The sequence below is a fragment of the Notolepis coatsorum genome, assembly GCF_963971535.1.
Source record: "Notolepis coatsorum genome assembly, chromosome: 6".
NCBI classification, from domain to species: Eukaryota; Metazoa; Chordata; class Actinopteri; order Aulopiformes; family Paralepididae; genus Notolepis; species Notolepis coatsorum.
In genome coordinates, this window is record NC_140170.1 from 180,107,693 (window position 1) to 180,126,029 (window position 18,337).

The window sequence follows — 18,337 nt, forward strand, 5'->3', positions numbered from 1 at the left end:
TATAGAGCGACGTGGACAGCTCCAGGGCGACGGTAGACAGCCCCGTAGGGTATAGAGCGACGGTGACAGCTCCAGGGCGACGGTAGACAGCCCCGTAGGGTATAGAGCGACGTGACAGCTCCAGGGCGACGGACAGCCCCGTAGGGTATAGAGCAACGTACAGCTCCAGGGCGACGGAGACAGCCCCGTAGGGTATAGGGCGACGGACAGCTCTGTTGTATGTAAGAGTTTTTCTAATAAGTCATCGGCAACTGCGGTTTTTGCTGGTGCAGTGTGGTTTTCTTTTTTTTGGATAAGAGTATTCTTCTTTTAATTTTATTTCCCACTCTAGACATAGTTTTGGATCGCACTTGTGAAGTCATGCAAGACCAAAAACAAAAAACTACGCGAGAGAAAGGGGGGGTAGCTCCCCCGGATGTGTCGATACAGGCCATCAAAGAGAGTGTGACCAAATATATTCATGAGAAAATGGCTTTGGAAACAGTGGTGGGGACGATCGTGTCCAAATACCAGGTAGTGCCAGATGAGAGAGGAAATTGGAAATTAAACGACATTAGGAAGGCCTGGGGAAAATTCACTCGTCTCTCGGAGGCTCAGGATAAATTGATATGGGCCATTGTGATTTTGGGCCAGGCGCGACGCAATATGGTTGAGGTCGCGCGTCTTGAAGCAGATCGTCTCTTGAAATCTGAGAAGCAGAAGGTTCGCGCCCTGGATGACATCAGACAAACGCAGGCTGGGAATCTGCTGAGATTACAGCAGGAGGTTGAGAGACAGGCGGAAACCATTCGTCACCACAAGAATGGGGCTGGGAGGACAAGCGTGCCTCCCCAGACGGTAGAGCCGGGTGAAAGAGGGGCAATGGGTGGATCTCCGGCTCCCTCCAGTGGTGAACGCGGGTTGGTGCAGGGGGCTGGTGGGAGGCAGGGGAGAGATCTGGCTCCCTCTGGGGGCGTGGATATCTTTGAGGATAGTAGTGGTGAATCAGAGGAAGGAGAGGGACCTTCCACTTCACACCCCAAAAGTTTGCGGCCTTTAAAGATACATCGGCCCAAGACTGTAGCTGGAGAGCGAGTAGTGCACACCTCTTATGTTCCGGCCAAACCAGAATATATTGAGAGGTGGTGTGAGAAGGTGCGTCATCCCCGCACCGCTGGCCTGGGGGCATGGGATGAATTGAATAAATTAAGAGGGATTTACTCCCTTCACCCATGGGATGCCCTGGCCATTCTCAGTCATCGTCTCTCCACAAGAGAGAGACAGGATCTGACCGGGGTTATCAACGAGGCACTGGGAGAGGAGGGGCAGGACCTCAACGCAGGTTGGGATGCAGTCAGGGAATGGATAGCTAAACTCTCCCGGGTCAATGCGGACTGGACCCAGATCTTGGCCTGTCGCCAAGGAGAGGCCGAGTCTTTCATTGAGTTCGAAGACAGATTCAGGGTCGCTTTTGTGAGGTTTAGTGGCATAGATGATATTACAGAAGCTAATATCGGGGAGAAACAGTGCCCAGTGTTGACTCAAACGTTTGTGGCAGCCGTGGCACCTCGGCTGCAAAACGGTTTAATCATGTCCACTCCCACCTGGGGGCGGGCAGGCTATGGAGCCATAGTGGAGTCACTGTGTAGGTTAGACAGAGATCTGCAGATCATGAAGGATGCTGCAGAGCCCAAGGTTCGAGTGTTGACCGGAAATCCGGATGCCGCCACCTGTCCGGACGGTCGGGTGGGGCCACGGGGGGTGGGCCCAGAGGGGCCCAGTTGGGAGAGGGGTTTTGAGGGTTGGCCGGGGCGTGGGAGGGCGAGGCCAGAGGGGTCCCGCTGGGAGTGGGGGTCGTGCTACAACTGTGGGAGGATGGGCCATTTAGCACGCGAGTGTGACGTGGGCCGCCGCCCTAGATCCCGAGGACCACCCGCAATAGCCAGGGCACAGCCAGCCGTGGTCACGGGGGCCACGTCCCTCCCTCTGGGGACCGGCCTGACCCTCCGGGATTTACAGGATTTTCAGAGGTTGATGTCCCTCCCCCTGGCGGATCGAGACGTGTTGCTGGGGGCTTCGACTCAGACACCGCCACCGCCACCGCCACCAGCGGCGGGCCATTTTTGAGTATCCCTCCCCAGCTCCGCGCACTTCAGGCTGCAGTCACCCAACGGGGAGATGGCCTGTACGTTACCATAGCAATGAATGGACAAAAGGACATTGACTTTTTAATAGACACCGGGGCGGAATTGACAGCGGTCCCGGGTTCCGACATGGTTGGTACCGGGGTGTCTTTGAGTGATACTGTGATGCGCGCAGGAGGAGCTGAGGGGGGGGGAATCTATTTGAGACAGACCAATCTGTTCTCCTTGCAGGTGGGTCCCAAAACCCTGCACACACGGGTGTGGGTGGGGCCGGTGTGCCAGCCGCTGTTGGGGTTGGACGTGTTGATGGCCTTGGACTCTTCCATCGAGTTCCAAGGGGGAAAGATGATTTGGCGTTTGAGACGCCTGGTGAAGGCGGAGGTTGCAGAACATGCAATATGGGCCGCGGACAAAAACGACTGTGGGTTGTTGGACATGGAACCTGTGAGGTTCACGGGAAAACCACCGCCATGTACCAGACAATATCCTCTGAGCGTGGAGGCTCTCAATGGGATACGGCCGCTTCTAAAAATCTTTGAGGAGCGGGGGGTCATCAAGAAGGCCCCCAGCGCGTCTAACAGCCCTGCCTGGCCGGTATTAAAGCCGACAGGGGAGTGGCGTTTGACTGTGGATTTTCGAGTGGCCAACGAGAGCGTCGACAAGTTGACACCATTGGTGGCAGATATGTCCACAATCTTTGGGACCTTGAAACCAGAAAACTGTTGGTTTTCAGTGATTGACATGACACAGGGTTTCTATAGTGTGCCACTGGCGAAGGAGGTTCAACCGTGGTTCGCTTTCACCATCGAGGGAGAGCAGTACCAGTTCCTCCGGACACCAATGGGTCTCCACAACTCTCCTACGGTGTACCATCAGGCATTGCGGCGCCACCTATTGGAGACGCCGACCATCACGTCCGCCTATGTCCATTATGTGGACGACATTTTGCTGGCTAGTACCAGTGAGGCAGAGCATGAGAGGGACCTCCGAGTACTCTTGGACCATTTGCGGGCACGAGGTCATAAGGCGAGTTTCTCTAAGGCCCAGATCATGCAGGAACAGGTGATCTACCTGGGTCAGAGGATCTCTCAGGGAACGAGGGAGATCACCCAAGACCGCACCAAGGCCATCCGGGAGACGCCGGTCCCCAAAACGGTTCGGGATTTGCGGTCCTTCTTGGGAATGTGTAACTACAACAGGGCATGGGTGGATAGTTATACGACGATCGCGAAGCCCCTCACGGAGATGTTGAAAGGAAGCCCGGGGCCCAGGGAGAGGGTTGAACTCAACGAGGAACAGAGAGCCGCGTTTGAGGCCCTAAAAGGGGCTTTGGTTAGGGCTCCGGCCTTGGGGCTCCCAGACGCGGGTAGACCCTATGTTTTGTACGTGGCAGAGAAGGATGGGTACATGACGGCTGTGTTGACCCAGGAGCATGGTGGCCGCCAAAGACCGGTGGGTTATTACTCCGCTTGTCTAGACCCCGTGGCACAGGGTTTCGGCCCCTGTTTCCGAGCGGTACAGGCGGTATTCCTGGCAGTGCAGACAGTGTTGATGTTGGTGCTGGATCAGACCATAGTGGTGAAGTGTCCACACGCGGTGCACACGTTGTTGACCATGAACCGGGCCTCCCAAGTCACAGCTGCCCGGTGGGGAAAATGGCTAGCGGTGCTAGAGGCCCCGGGGGTGGTGATCGAGAGAGCGACGATAACAAATCCTGCGACCATGTTGGTCCCCGCCGAACAGGAGGGAGAGGGGGAACATGATTGCCACGGGGTGGTTGAGGCCATGGAGCAGGCGGAACAGAGACGGAGTACTCCTCTGGAAAATCCAGAGTTAATCTTGTTCACCGATGGGTCCTCAATGGTGGAGGAGGGTGTTCGTAAAGCAGGGTGGGCGGTCACCAGTGAGTTTGAGGTTGTGGCTTCGGGTGGGTTGCCCGCCGGTACCTCGGCCCAACAGGCGGAGCTCCATGCTCTGGTGGAGGCCTGCAAGTATGCAAGGGGTCGAACGGCAAACATCCATGTTGACTCTCGGTATGCACATGGGGTGGTCAATGATTTTGCGGAGTTGTGGAAACAACGAGGTTTTCTCTCCGCAGTGGGGACCCCCATCAGGAATGGGGATGTGGTGAAACAGTTGATTGAGGCAGTCCGGCTTCCTAGAGAGGTCGTTGTGCTCAAGATACCGGGGCATTCGCCAGAGGAGACTCCTGAGGGCCGGGGGAACATGTTGGCTGATGAGGCAGCCAAGAAGGCGGCACGAGGGGCGTTGCCGCCCGGGCTGGTGGTAGCGGTGTTGAAGGCAGGAGACTACTGCGTGGACACAATCAAAGATGTGACGGCCATGCAGGCCGAGAGCGGTCGGGAAGAGGTGTGGACGTGGATGGAGGAGGGGGCTAAACTACACCCGGATGGGGTGTGGCGTCACGGTCTCCGGATGGTGGCGCCAGAGCGGTTGCTCCCCTATTTAGCTACCCAGATCCATTCGTTTGGACATGTCGGGGCGGAACAGGTGCTTCAGCGTTTCAATCGGGTGTGGTGGAGTCCTAAATTCCGCAGGGAAGCAGCGCATGTGGTCAGTCACTGTTCACCGTGCATGAAGGTCAACCCGGGGGCACGGGTGAGGGTGCCATGTTTGACAACGCCGGCCCCTCCTGGGCCTTTCAGATGGCTGCAGATGGACTACATCACGTTGCCTCTCTGTCGGGGCCTGAGAGAGGTCCTGGTGATTGTTGATCGGTTTTCCCGGTACGTGGAGGCATTCCCGACGGCGCGGGGAACAGCAAAACATGTGGCGAAGGTGTTGACTCAGCATATCATTCCGCGTTGGGGTCTTCCAGTCCAAATCGATTCGGATCGGGGAACGACCTTCACCGCGGAGGTGTGTGCGGAGGTGTGCAGGATGCTGGGCATCACGTGGAAGTTTCACACAGCCTATCGCCCGCAGAGTAGTGGACAGGTCGAACGAATGAACCGTGTGATTAAAGAGAGGTTGACCAAGTATCACCAAGAGGGGGTCCCCTGGCCAGATGCGTTGAATCTGGTCCTGGGGTCAATACGGGCAACCCACAACAAGGAGACGGGGCTGAGCCCGTTCGAGGTCATCTGTGGGAGGCCGATGTCTCTTCCAGGGGCGATTGATTTGCGAAAAGCAGACATTCATCTTGCGAGTGACGCACTCATCCTGTATTGTGAGAAACTGAGCGAAGCGGTGGGGATAGCTTATCGTCAGGTCCGGGCTGCATGGGAACCGGTTCCGGTGGGGGGACACGCACTGGTCCCGGGTCAGTTCGTCATGGTGCAAAGGGTGGAGCGTCGGCCGTTGGAGGCTAAATGGGAGGGGCCGTATCAGATTCTGTTGATCACCGATAGTGCGGTGAAGGTGGCGGGGAGGCCCAATTGGATCCATGCGAGTCATTGTAAGCTAGTCGACACACCGACCATCGACATGTAGTTTTAGGAGATGGGAGGGGTGGAGTCAGGGGGTTGGGTCCCCCCTTTTTTTTCAACACCTCAATAGAGGGCGTGGTTAGGAGAAGACACGGTCACCAGAAAGAACTGGCGCGCGCTGGGGGTCAACCGTGGGACGAAGATAAAGACGGGGGTGACCCCGAGGTAGGACAGGTAAAGGTGTTGAGAAAAAGGAGGGGAGGGGGAAAGAGTGGGGAGTGTAGAATGATGGTGTGTTTGGTGTGATTATTGTTTGGTGTGATTTTCTTATTTTTTTCTTATTAATTTTATCATTATTTAAAAAAAAAAAAAAAAAAAAAATGTTTTGATGATTAGTTAAGAAACCTATATTATTAGTGTTTGGGTGATTATTTGAAACCTATATTATTAGTGTTTGGGTGATTAAAAAAAAAAAAAAAAAAAAAAAGATGATTAGTTAAAACCCATATAAGATCAATGTGACAATCAGACGGTCTCGGAGACGGGGGGGGGGGGGGGGGGGGAGTGAGAATTCCCGATTTTCCCCATCGGAAAGAGACTCCCTGTTCCTCCATTCTGTGTCCACAGGACCATTGAAGAAGACGAGTCCAGGCAGACCTACGGACCGTGGACGGGCGGGGCCGAGACCATTGGAGGAGACGAGTCCGGAGACCTACGGACTGTGGACGGGTTGGGCCAAGTGGAAGACGGCGGCGACCGGGGGGGGGGGGGGCACAGGAGGGCACGATCCAGAGACAATCCAGGGATCATCCGAAGATCGAACGGGAAGATAACCAGAGTCAACGACCATGTGGAGTGTCGTGTGTGTTGATTGATAAACCCTTTAGTGACAATCAAGGTCCAGACCGTGAGAGTGCAGTTAGGCTCTAGAGTGAGGAGGTACATAGAGCTATCCGGTCCTTCCACAAAACGGGGGGGGGGGGGACGAGACAGGGTTTTCCATTTAGAGAGGTGAGGTCGTTCTACACGTCAACTACAGGGAGTTAACATGAGGGTTTTCCTTGGGAGTCTATTGGTGGTGTTGGTGGCACTGGGGGAACCAGTGTTGCACAACAGCGCCCTCCAGTGGGCACATCAAGTGGCTGACACAGTGAACGTCAAGGAATGTTATGTCTGTATGCAGATACCCTTATCTCAGCATACAGGGGTGCCACAGATGGCTGTCCCGTTCAACTCCTCTACCATGCAAGATCAGGTTGTACGACTCTCTCAGAAAGCGGAGGCCGGGTTGGAACGGGCAGTGGTCTCCACCATGCTTCGGCCAGCCGAGGGCCTGGGGTTGGGGGTAGACGCCAAGTATGATCCAGGGGTGGTATGGGCGGGAGAGCAGGTGCCGGTGTCGTTAGCGCAGAACACACGGGGGTTTTATTGTCTGTCCAGGCAGGGGGGGACTAGGGAGGTGGGTACGAGTTCGTGTAGTGTGAAGACCACGCGCTGTATACCAAAAGGTATCCGAGGCCTGCACGCCTTGGAGAATGCGTTCTGGGTTTGTGGAATGACGGCATATACGTCCCTCCCGGAGGACTGGAGTGGCACCTGTTATCTGGCATTTGTTCTCCCAGGAGTGGTCGTGCACCGGACCTGGGAGTCAGTTGAGCGAATCCATGGTGTTGGTCTCCCCAGCGAGTCGAGTCAGCACTCCAGTCATCGGTATAGGAGGGAGGAGGTGTCAGGATCGATAGAGGGGTTGGTAACACAGCACGGGGTGGGGGAAGATCTCTTAATGTTCTTGTTACCAGGGGTGGGGGTGGAGCTGTTGACATGGGATGTGGGGAAGTTGGCGGGAGCCTATGGGGCTTTAGCCAATCGAACACAGGCAGCTCTGGGTCTGGTCAATGAGGAAATGGTGCAAATGCGTCAGGTGGCCTTGCAGAATCGGATGGGTTTGGACATGATCTATGCTAAGGCAGGAGGTTTGTGCCGGGTCCTGAACACGACCTGTTGTTTCTATATACCAGACAATTCCAAACCCCTCAGGGAGCAGATAGAGTTGATACGGAAGATGGCGACCCAATTTTCCCCGGCCTCTGGCTCTGGGGGGTCCTCTTTTTTCGCGTGGCTGTCGGGGAGCTCATGGTCAGCCATGTTAATGCAGTTGGCCGCGCCCATGGTATTGGTGCTGACAGTGGTGCTGGTGTTTGTCAGTCTGGTCCGTTGCCTGATCCAGCGCGTCTTGTTGGGGGGAACAGGGCCTCGGTTACGGCGTTTACAGGGGGCCTCGGTGCCCATGGAAATGATACCTCTGTAAGGATAGTGAAAGGTGCCTAGGGGGGGGGGGGAATCTATTGATTAACCCTGGTATAATTTAGGGGAATAATTAATCCTGTATAATCAAGTGAACATATGTTCTGTCGAATCAAAAGGAGGGACTGAAGAATTGTGGTGATTCGTCTGTGATTATAATATGAATTAATGTTGATGAGCAAAACAGTTACTCTCTGCATGGCAGAGAAGAGGTGTGACCCCTCTCTTCAGATAGTGTAAGTAGGGCAAGACTGGAGCAGGTCGCTAGGCGACCCGGTGCCTAGCAGTCACAACAGCATTCCTAAGATAAGGATGGAGCAGGAGGAGGTGGGGGGGGGGGGGTGATTCATCTTCAGTTGAGAAATAACGGAAAGAGAGAGAGAGAGAGAGCGATTATGAGGAGCTGATCAATTGGACTTTTATTAACGGACTTTATCAAATGAACTTTAAATCACTGGACCTTATCACAAGCTGCTGCGTATGTCAAGGAAGACCACTTTATTCCTGTAAAACTACCCTGTCTGGTTGAATAAAGTTCTCCTTGATGATTGTCAACTGAATCGTGTGAGGTGTTCATTCTGCCTGGGATTATCAGATGTTTCCGTGAGCACACCAGAGGGATCATTAAAAAAGTACACAACGCAGGACACTATCGTCTATCCATCACTCACTGGGATTATCGGAACATCTAACAAAAGCGATGGAACAAAGGGCGTGAGGGCGCTTTATACCCGGACCATGACACTACTCGTAGTATTTTCTTTTGTAAGCTTTCAAGTTTCTTGAGATGGCTGGGGTAAGAATTGCACCATATGACGTTACAATAGTTAATGAGGGGTTCATACAAGGTTTTATATAGCGTGAGAAGGGCAGGCAAGGGAAGAAAATGACGTATTTTACAGAATAAGCCAACATATTTGGACAGTTTTGTTTGTAGATATTTTATGTGGCATTTGAAACATGAATGAATAGAAGATGAACTCAGTAGTTAACATGAATGAATAGAAGATTAACTCAGTAGTTAACATGAATGAATAGAAGACTAACTCAGTAGTTAACATGAATGAATAGAAGACTAACTAACTAGTTTAATGGGAATTATTAAAGGACAAACGATGAGCCGCTTACATTAATCATTCTGAGTCATTATTTATAATAATAAGAAGGTTTATTCAAATAAAGAAAGTTCATGACAGCGTGGCCACGCTGCCAGGCCAGTCACCCGCCAGAGACAGACATGTTTACCCACTAGCGTCTGACAGGGGACTGACCCAGAGGCTTGGTCAGACATACAATTGAATACATGAAATGACGTAGAAGAAAACAAAATGGCTGGTTAGAGAAATTAATAATACGACTATGTTATGGCTAAGCCTGGAAGGAAAACAGCGCTCCATCTTACAGTTCCCATGACCTTGGGTCATGGCTCTATGGCTGGTAGAAACAGCAACTTCGTTATGACTGAGAAAATGATAGAGTAATCTTAAAGAGACATACACACATTAACCAGTAAATCTGGTCGGACTGAAACTCAAGCTGTATGACATGATAAAACAACACAGATCCATAATGACATGATAATATTTCCACGACAGTTCCCTCCTCTTGATAATTATTAATCACAATCATTATCATTTCATAAAGACAACAAAAAATATTATCATTCAAACACAGATTATAATAACCCAGCAAAAACTATTTTTATTATCTAAAAAACAAAAGGTCCTCTGCATAGACCCTGTGTCACGTGCAAAAGAGAAGTTGTCATAACAGCAACCATCATTAGCGTCTCTTTGCAAATGCCCAGACGGTGGTTGGAGGACTCAAGGGTACAGTGTCCAGTCTCTGGTTTTGTCAAGGCCATACTTCTCCCCCCACCAAGCTGAAAAATTGAAATCACAAAAGAAAAACAGGAGAGTATCTTGCAGAATAATAATTCCCCTTATTCAAAACAAAAACATTCTCACAAAACCCTTTCAGTAGAGCGAAAACAGATTACAGCAAGAACACGTGACTGCAATCTCACAGAGGCCGGGAGATAGCCAAAACAAAACTACAATTTGCAAACAAACATCTCCATTCTTTCATATCGTTACTCAATATTTCCGAGATAATGTAATGTGATGTGGGTCAGACTTGCCTCTTAATCAGTTGTTGAATCTCAGGCAGGTCCCCCCTCTCCTCGCACCAAACACCCCCGGGCCGACCCAGTCCGATGGTTCCCTCGTCGTTGCCGATGGTTCTGTTCTCTCGCACTGCCCCTGGTTCGTTTTCACAACTGAAAACTGAAAACAGGCTAACTGTCTTGATGTAGAGGATAACATTTTGCTGCTTTGTCTGGACCCTGACCTCGATGCCCTTCCGTGTGTGAGGCCTCCCCTACGTCAACCACCTGGACAGTTAGGATTGAACTGTCTCTTAATCAGTTGTCTTCGACCAATGATTCGGCCAGTGCTTGTCCCAGCTGTGGTCAGCTGTTGGGCAGTGTCTGATGTAGCTCATAGCTGCGTCGTCGTGTCCAGCTGCAGGCCAGAGCAGTAGACCAGCTGCAGGCTAGAGTAGTAGGCCCGCTGCAGGCTAGAGTAGTAGGCCCGCTGCAGGCTAGAGTAGTAGGCCAGCTGCAGGCTAGAGCAGGCTGATAGGTATATGCTTCTCCGGGAACAGCTTCCTCTCACTGAGGCAGTGGTCAGTAGGGCCCAGCGGTCACTTGTTTGGCACAGAGACGGAGGACCCCCCCCTGAGAAACTACAAAGGAGAGGGGTATACATAGGTGTACGTGGGAAAAAAAAGACAAAAGAGAGATATGAGTGGCTGGCTGAAATCTCCCTTTCTTTCCCCTTTTTTTTTTTTTTTTCTCTCAACCACGCTTAAAAAATATTTGCCCATTACCACACATCATAGACAGTTACACACTAAACGGTAGAAAGGGTCCACTCCAGGCTTGAAGTTAGGACATTCTATAGTACCTCGATCAGCTCCAACGAGCAGGGCAGATTCCCTAAGTCATGACAACAAAAAACAACGTCTCTAAGAGTCTCGTCGGCATCTGTAATGGGAATTATTAAAGGACAAACGATGAGCCGCTTACATTAATCATTCTGAGTCATTATTTATAATAATAAGAAGGTTTATTCAAATATAGAAAGTTCATGACAGCGTGGCCACGCTGCCAGGCCAGTCACCCGCCAGAGACAGACATGTTTACCCACTAGCGTCTGACAGGGGACTGACCCAGAGGCTTGGTCAGACATACAATTGAATACATGAAATGACGTAGAAGAAAACAAAATGGCTGGTTAGAGAAATTAATAATACGACTATGTTATGGCTAAGCCTGGAAGGAAAACAGCGCTCCATCTTACAGTTCCCATGACCTTGGGTCATGGCTCTATGGCTGGTAGAAACAGCAACTTCGTTATGACTGAGAAAATGATAGAGTAATCTTAAAGAGACATACACACATTAACCAGTAAATCTGGTCGGACTGAAACTCAAGCTGTATGACATGATAAAACAACACAGATCCATAATGACATGATAATATTTCCACGACACTAGTTAACATGAATGAATATAAGACTAACTCATAGTTAACATGAATGAATAGAAGACTAACTCGGTAGTTAACATGAATGAATAGAAGACTAACTCAGTAGTTAACATGAATGTAGGTGAATGAATGAATGAGCAACGTCAGACGGATCCGCCTATTCCTGACAAAAGAAGCCACCCAACTCCTCGTCCAATCAACAGTCATCTCCCGCCTCGGCTACTGCAACGCACTGCTTGCTGGCCTTCCGACCACTGCCACCAAGCCTCTTCAACTCATCCAGAACGCAGCGGCCCGCCTGATCTCAAACCTACCGAAGTCAGCCCATGTCACCCCACTTCTTAGAGACCTGCACTGGCTCCCCATTGCAAAGGGAATGGCTCCCGCCTACCTCCAGTCAATGGTCTCTAACTACACACCCTCAAGCCCTCTACGCTCTGCATCTTCTGGCCGCGTCAGCCCCACTCCTATCCGAGCTCCGGGAGGGTCATCAAAGAGAAGCCGCCTATTATCGGTCCTTGCCCCACAATGGTGGATCGAACCTCCCACCACAGTTAGGACAGCCGAAGCCCGACCAATCTTTTGCCATCGACTAAAGACACACTTCTCCAATCAAAATCTGAAAAAATTAAATAAAATTACCTTACTGTCATGCACTCAACACTTTGATGAACATTGTTACTCAGCTGATAGAGTTGTACCCTTCCTTATTATTATTTTTTTTTATCATTCCATTTGGGCTGTGGGGGTGCTGTCTGAAGGAGTCGACGGAAGGCTTCTTGTCCTCTGCGAAAGCATGCAATTGGTCCACTGATGGATACATCTTGATATTTGTCTAGTCTAGTGTGTTCATTAGATGGGTGAAATCCTCTTTCAGTGCCTCTGTGCCTGTTTTCTTATGCAGTTAGCCTCGCTGGTATGCGCACCATTCGCGTTAGCCAGGCTTCTAGGGCTCTTTTCTTTTGGAAAGAATGGGGAAATTTTTTTATTATAATATATATTTCTTTTTTGCATTCAACTAAGAGGTTGCCAGTCGACTAAGGCTCCTTTCGGTCGATTAGTCGACTATTCGACTAATGGGGGTCAGCCCTACAGTACTGTATATCTGTATGTCATGTATGTCATAAATGTCATGATTAGATTAATGATTAGATTAGATTATTATATCTGTATGTTGTGTATGTCATAAATGTCATTATGAATTGAAAATGCGGGACCCTGATGTAAACAAGACGAAAGTATTTCTCTGGTCTGCATCCCCTTAACAGTTGTGTGTATTGAGCTGTACTGTACTGTACCCATTCTGCAATCTGGTAATTAAAGTTTTCAATCAATCAATCAATAGGCGGCTGGGTGGCGCAGCGGTCTAAGCGCTCGTCACCAACGCAAGATACACTGGTATCGAATCCGGCTGTCAGCGTTGCCTCCGGCTTGGCCAGCCATCATTCTGGCTCAATTGGCAGAGTCAGCGGGAGGGAAGCCGGTGGGGTGGTATTCTGGTTGTTGTAAACAGCGACTCCTACAGGTCGGTCAGGGCACCTGCACAGCGAGGGAAGGAGATGGTGAGGGTAGTGTGACCTCCCATGCGTTACACCTCACCAATGAGAGACCGCGCTGGCAGGTGAAAAGATGCTGCTGGCTTTCTTCTATGTCTCGGAGGAAGCATCTGCTGGACTTCAGGGCTCCCTAGACCGACCAGTGGGGGGCACATGCAAGCAACGACCAGGAAGGGGAGGGGGGAATTGGCATAACGACTAAATTGGGATGGGAGAAAATCACAGAAAAACAGGAGGAGAAAAAGTGGATAAAAAAAATCAATCAATCAATACTCTGTTCATTCCTTTGGCATCATTCAAGCCCCCCCCCCCCCCCCCCCCCCCCCCCCACCCCGGTAGTGTGCCTCCAGAACCCACCATTTCCATTGTTGTGCATCTAGTCCGTCTTTGGTTTATTGTAAACACTAAATATCAATTGCACAATATCACTTTCTTTCACCTCATTTGTTGTTGGCATTGGTTTATTTTTTCTTTGGTTAATTTATCCCAGGTTACAACACAATCATCTTTTATGCTAGTTACCCCTTCCCCTTGACTTACTGGGGTTGTAACACAGACTAAAGCGAATGTTAAAATTATTGTTGATCCATGAAAGACAGTAGCAGTATGCCATAACTGAAACTACACTACAGAAAAATGCTGACAAAACTGAACCATTACTTCAGTCATACAACGGGGCCATCTTGTGGCCCAATGATGTAACTGCGTACTTCAATTATGAGAGAATAATTTAGGGCAATATTGCACCATATCCACCGGCATTACACCCGAACAATGTGGTGGCCGAATTACTTGATTGATTGCAAATTGTATTAACAGATTGCAGAATGGGTACAGTACAGTACAGCTCAATACACACGATTGTTAAGGGGATGGAGACCAGAGAAAGACTTTCGTCTTGTTTACATCAGGGTCCCCCATTTTCAATTCATCATAACATATATGACACACATGACATACAGATAGACAGTACTGCTACATCTATACATTTATGACACCAGATTTACAAATACAGTCCTGTTTGTGATACAAAAAGAGTTTAAAAAAGAGAGTAGGGGAGAGTGGGGCTAAGCAGTGCCAAGGGGCAAGCAGTGCCACCCCTGGTATCTAGAAAACCATAGAAGAAGTTGGTCATGTGACAACATATTTTTGAAGAGGCATCCATTTCACTCAACCTGCAAAGAAGGGAGACACATTTAAGCACATTAAGCACATTTAAGTTAAAAAAACATGGTTTTCCCTCCAAAGTAAAAATTGTATGATCAAGTTTTTTTTATTGCTGTGTTTGAACAATTATAGACAACTTTGAAAACAGTTCACACATGTTTTAGTGCTTTAGTAAGCGACACCATGAGTCTATACAGTTAGCATGATGCTAGCTCAAAACAGCTGGGGGATGCATTTTTTTCAAAATGGTAGGCTTGGGGTGAATTGTGCCAAATGGCCTGGGCTAAGTTGTGCCAGATATTCTCTTTGTTAAGTTGCCCCAACTTATAATTATTAACTATATATATATATTACTTTATTGTATTTTATTGTTATTGTACATTGCATTCTTACATTTGATCACTAAAACGATGTGATATTCTTAATTTTAGACCAAAATCCATCATGCCACACAGATACAAACGGAAGACAGACAGGGTTTCAACTCCTCTTGAGAAGTTGGAAAGAGCAGGAGGTGCAACAGGGGAAGACTATACGTCAGGTTGGAAAGGAGATGAAGATCTGCAGGATGCTTTTACCGCTTTTGAGATTAAAATAATAATAATAATAATAATAATAATAATAATAATAATAATAATCTGTTTTACTTTAAATTATCAATTTACCCCAGTGTATTCTCTCTAATGGCACAACTTACCCCGCACCGGGGGCAAGTTGTGCCACAAAACCACTTTTTTTTTCTAAAGCTATATTTCTGAAACAGTTTATTTAAGATCCAAAGTGATTGTCCCCAGGGATGCACAACATCCTAAACTATATGTACATATTTTAGTTGGGGGCATTACTGTATCACCTTGCTTTAAAGGCACTTTAAGTAAAAATTGGCACTTCTCACCCCACTCTCCCCTATATACATTTGACGATGAAACTGTACATTGGATGAGGTGGGGTGGGGGGGGGGGGTTGGGTAGGTGGGGGGGGGGGGGGGACTGTACATAGGAGGTTGGTGGGGGGGGGGGGGGGGGGGTAACTGTACATTGGATTATCGACGAAACCTTACTTGGTCCTAAGAAGAGGGTCTCGTGTATTATTGGGTTAGGACATTTTCTGTACATTAGAGGGGGTTGGGTTAGGACATTTACAGGGGCCAGTTTAGAATTGCAGTCTACCGTAGGTGCTCTTTGAGAGTGGTTTTGAATGTGGGTAGTGATTCACATTCCTTTACAGCTGTGGGTATGGCGTTCCACATTGATGTGGCATAATTGCGAAATGTGTTTAGTCCCTTGTTTGAGCCGAATCTGGGTTTAAGAAATAAACTATACAAGCACTCACTTTAGACACTTTGAACACTTTATCACTACACCATATTTGATCTATTTAATAAAGATTTGCACTACATCCATACCTCATCTTTGCATTTAGCATTTTTGTAAAGTGTTAGCATCTGTATAGTGTTGGGTCTTTATTCCTCTTTTACTTACTTTTTATCTTACTGCTTGAAGCACATTCTCAGGGGCTCATAAAGAACCAAGCATACACTGTAATGTACATGTACTTTATACATGACAAATAAAAGCAAACTTGAACTACTTGTAGGCACTATGAATCTAAATGGCGCTATTTCAGAACCATGGACAGTACCAGACCACAATGACCAACCATTTTGGAAACCGAGAAAGCATGCAGACCAACCAAAATGGACCCCAGACAAGAATCTGGGGCAAACTAATGGGATAGATCAGCGGTTCCCAAACTTTTTTGGCCGCGCACCCCCTGTCACCTCCCGACCTAGCTCGCGCACCCCCAGTGTTGGCGTCAGAACGAATTTAACGGAGGGCATATTGTAATTTCGGGGGGGCATAAAATAGGCTTCAGAAAACGCATTTCCCGCAAACCAACACGCATTTCAAAACATGAGTGCACTGCAGGCATAAGAGATAAGTCTCTTATAAGTCTCTCTCTCTCTCTCTTTCTCTCTCGCACGTCACGTCACAAGACTCACAAACACACTGGCATCTTGCGCACACACAAATATGAAATAAGCCCGAGGCTGGGCTTTACATTCATTAATAAGTGAAAGATCACGTATTTCGTTTTCGTATTATTAATACTGACAAGGGCCAAGGGGCAGGGCAGCTTAAATGAAACAGTATGAAATAATAAGCCTGAGGCTGGGCTTTACATTCAATTATTATTAATAATAACAGTGTATATGACTTGCAGATTAAAAGAGTTGTAGGCGGCGGGTCGTGGCACTGAATCTCCTCAGAACAGTGTCCTTCCATTCCGTGGTACATTTTTGCGTGAGGTCCTTCTCAAACGCCAGCTGAACCAATTGGGCCTTTCGTCTGTGGAGCATTGTCCGTCTGTGATCCGAAAAAACGTTCCGTAGCGTTGAGAACGAGTTCTCGCACATTGCGGTGGAGGCGCCGAAAGTTAATGTCTCTGTTTTGGAACCACATTGCTACAAATGACCGTTTCCTACCGCTAAAAATGCTGGCAGGGTATGGTTGTAAAACCATTTGTTTGGGATGCTCAGTCCCGAGATAATTTACCGTTACCGCCGACGGTTGTGGATCTGGATCATCATCATGATGGCCTACCAGGCTGCTAACCACCACGTCTCAAAGTGATTATTATATTTTACCTGACTCTATCTTTCGCGCTCACTGACCTCACTCAAGTCAGTTTTGGCAGGAAGTTATTATGTGCACTGGCTTGCGCTCGCTACTGTCATCGGCCCGCTGTTAAGCCCGCATATTAGGAGACCTGAGGAGACTCCAGGCAGAGCGGAGCGCATCAGCACAGACGAAGCGCACCTCACCCGAGACATTGTTTATTATTATTATTATTCAAACGTACGTTTTTTATTAAAACATTTCTTGAATTTCATGATTTACACAGTGGAAATCCCCATTTGAAATAATGTATATTATATATATTTATTAGTAAAATAACGCCATTAGTCTTTTCATGTCACGCACCACCTAGGGTGCGCGCACCACAGTTTGGGATTGATTGATTGATTGAAAACTTTATTAACAGATTGTAGAATGGGTACAATACAGTACAGCTCAATACACACAATTGTTAAGGGGATGCAGACCAGAGAAAGACTTTCGTCTTGTTTACATCAGGGTCCCCCATTTTCAATTCATCAGGACATATATGACATACATGACATACAGATAGTCAGTACTGCTACATCTATACATTCATGACATACCAGATTTGCAAATACAGTACTGTTTGTGATACAGAAGGAGTCAAGAAAAGGGAGTATATACATTTGACGTAGAAACTGTACATTGGAGGAGGTTGTGTGGGGGGGGTTGGGTACATATTGGATATTGACAACCATACTGGGTAATTTACATTGGAGGTGGTTGGGGGGGGGGGGGGCCGGGGGGCACACTGTATAAACAAGTAATACTGTACATTGAGGGGGGGGGGGAGGAGACACTGTACAAACAAACAAAATTGTACATTGAACTATTGACAAAACCATACTAGGTAAATGACTGTACATTGGAGGGGGTTGGGTTAGGATATTTACAGGGGCCAGTGTTGAATTGCAGTCTCCCGTAGGTGTCCCTTGAGAGAGGTTTTGAAAGTGGGTAGTGATCCACATTCCTTTACGGCTTTGGGTAGGGCGTTCCACATTGATGTGGCATAATTGCGAAACGTGTTTAGTCCCTTATTTGAGCCGAATCTGGGTTTAACATGATTTGTGGAGCTCCCTCTGGTGTTGTGATCGTGGTATTCACTGACCTTTGGGAAGTATTTTGACATGTACATGGGTACCTTGGTCGTGTAGTGTATCTTGTAGACCAGGCCCATTGCAAGGTGTTGTACTCTGTCGTCTACTCTAAGCCATCCTAGGTTGTCAAAGTGGGCAGGGGTGAGGTGGGTTCTAGGAGTAAGGTCAAGCAGTAGTCTGACCAGTTTGTTTTGAGATGTTTGTAATTTTGTTTTTAGCGCCTTTGAGGTGCTTTGGATAGATAAATTGAATAAGTGCAACCATGTGAACCCAGCTGCCACGAGGAACTCATGAACGAATGATCACGTGACACCAGTCCTACGGTCAAAACTAAGTGTGTGAGAAGGGGGGTTATTATGGGCTGCAGCTTTTGACCACGCCCAGCATGACGCCGCCTCTCAGTCTTCTTTTACGTCCTCAGACAGTATTTATATTCAGAGGCCTTTGCCTTTGCTTGTCATCACTTCTTTTCATTTGTTTGGAACTCA

General features: G+C 48.4%; 1 protein-coding gene across 1 annotated transcript in view; it reads right to left on the minus strand.

The window, feature by feature from the left end:
- The window catches only part of LOC311229835 (histone H1-like), a gene marked incomplete at both ends in the record, with an annotated part of 105,714 nt that overhangs the window by 78,506 nt on the left and 8,871 nt on the right, over positions 1–18,337 (minus strand). The gene's annotated exons all lie outside the window — the stretch shown is intronic.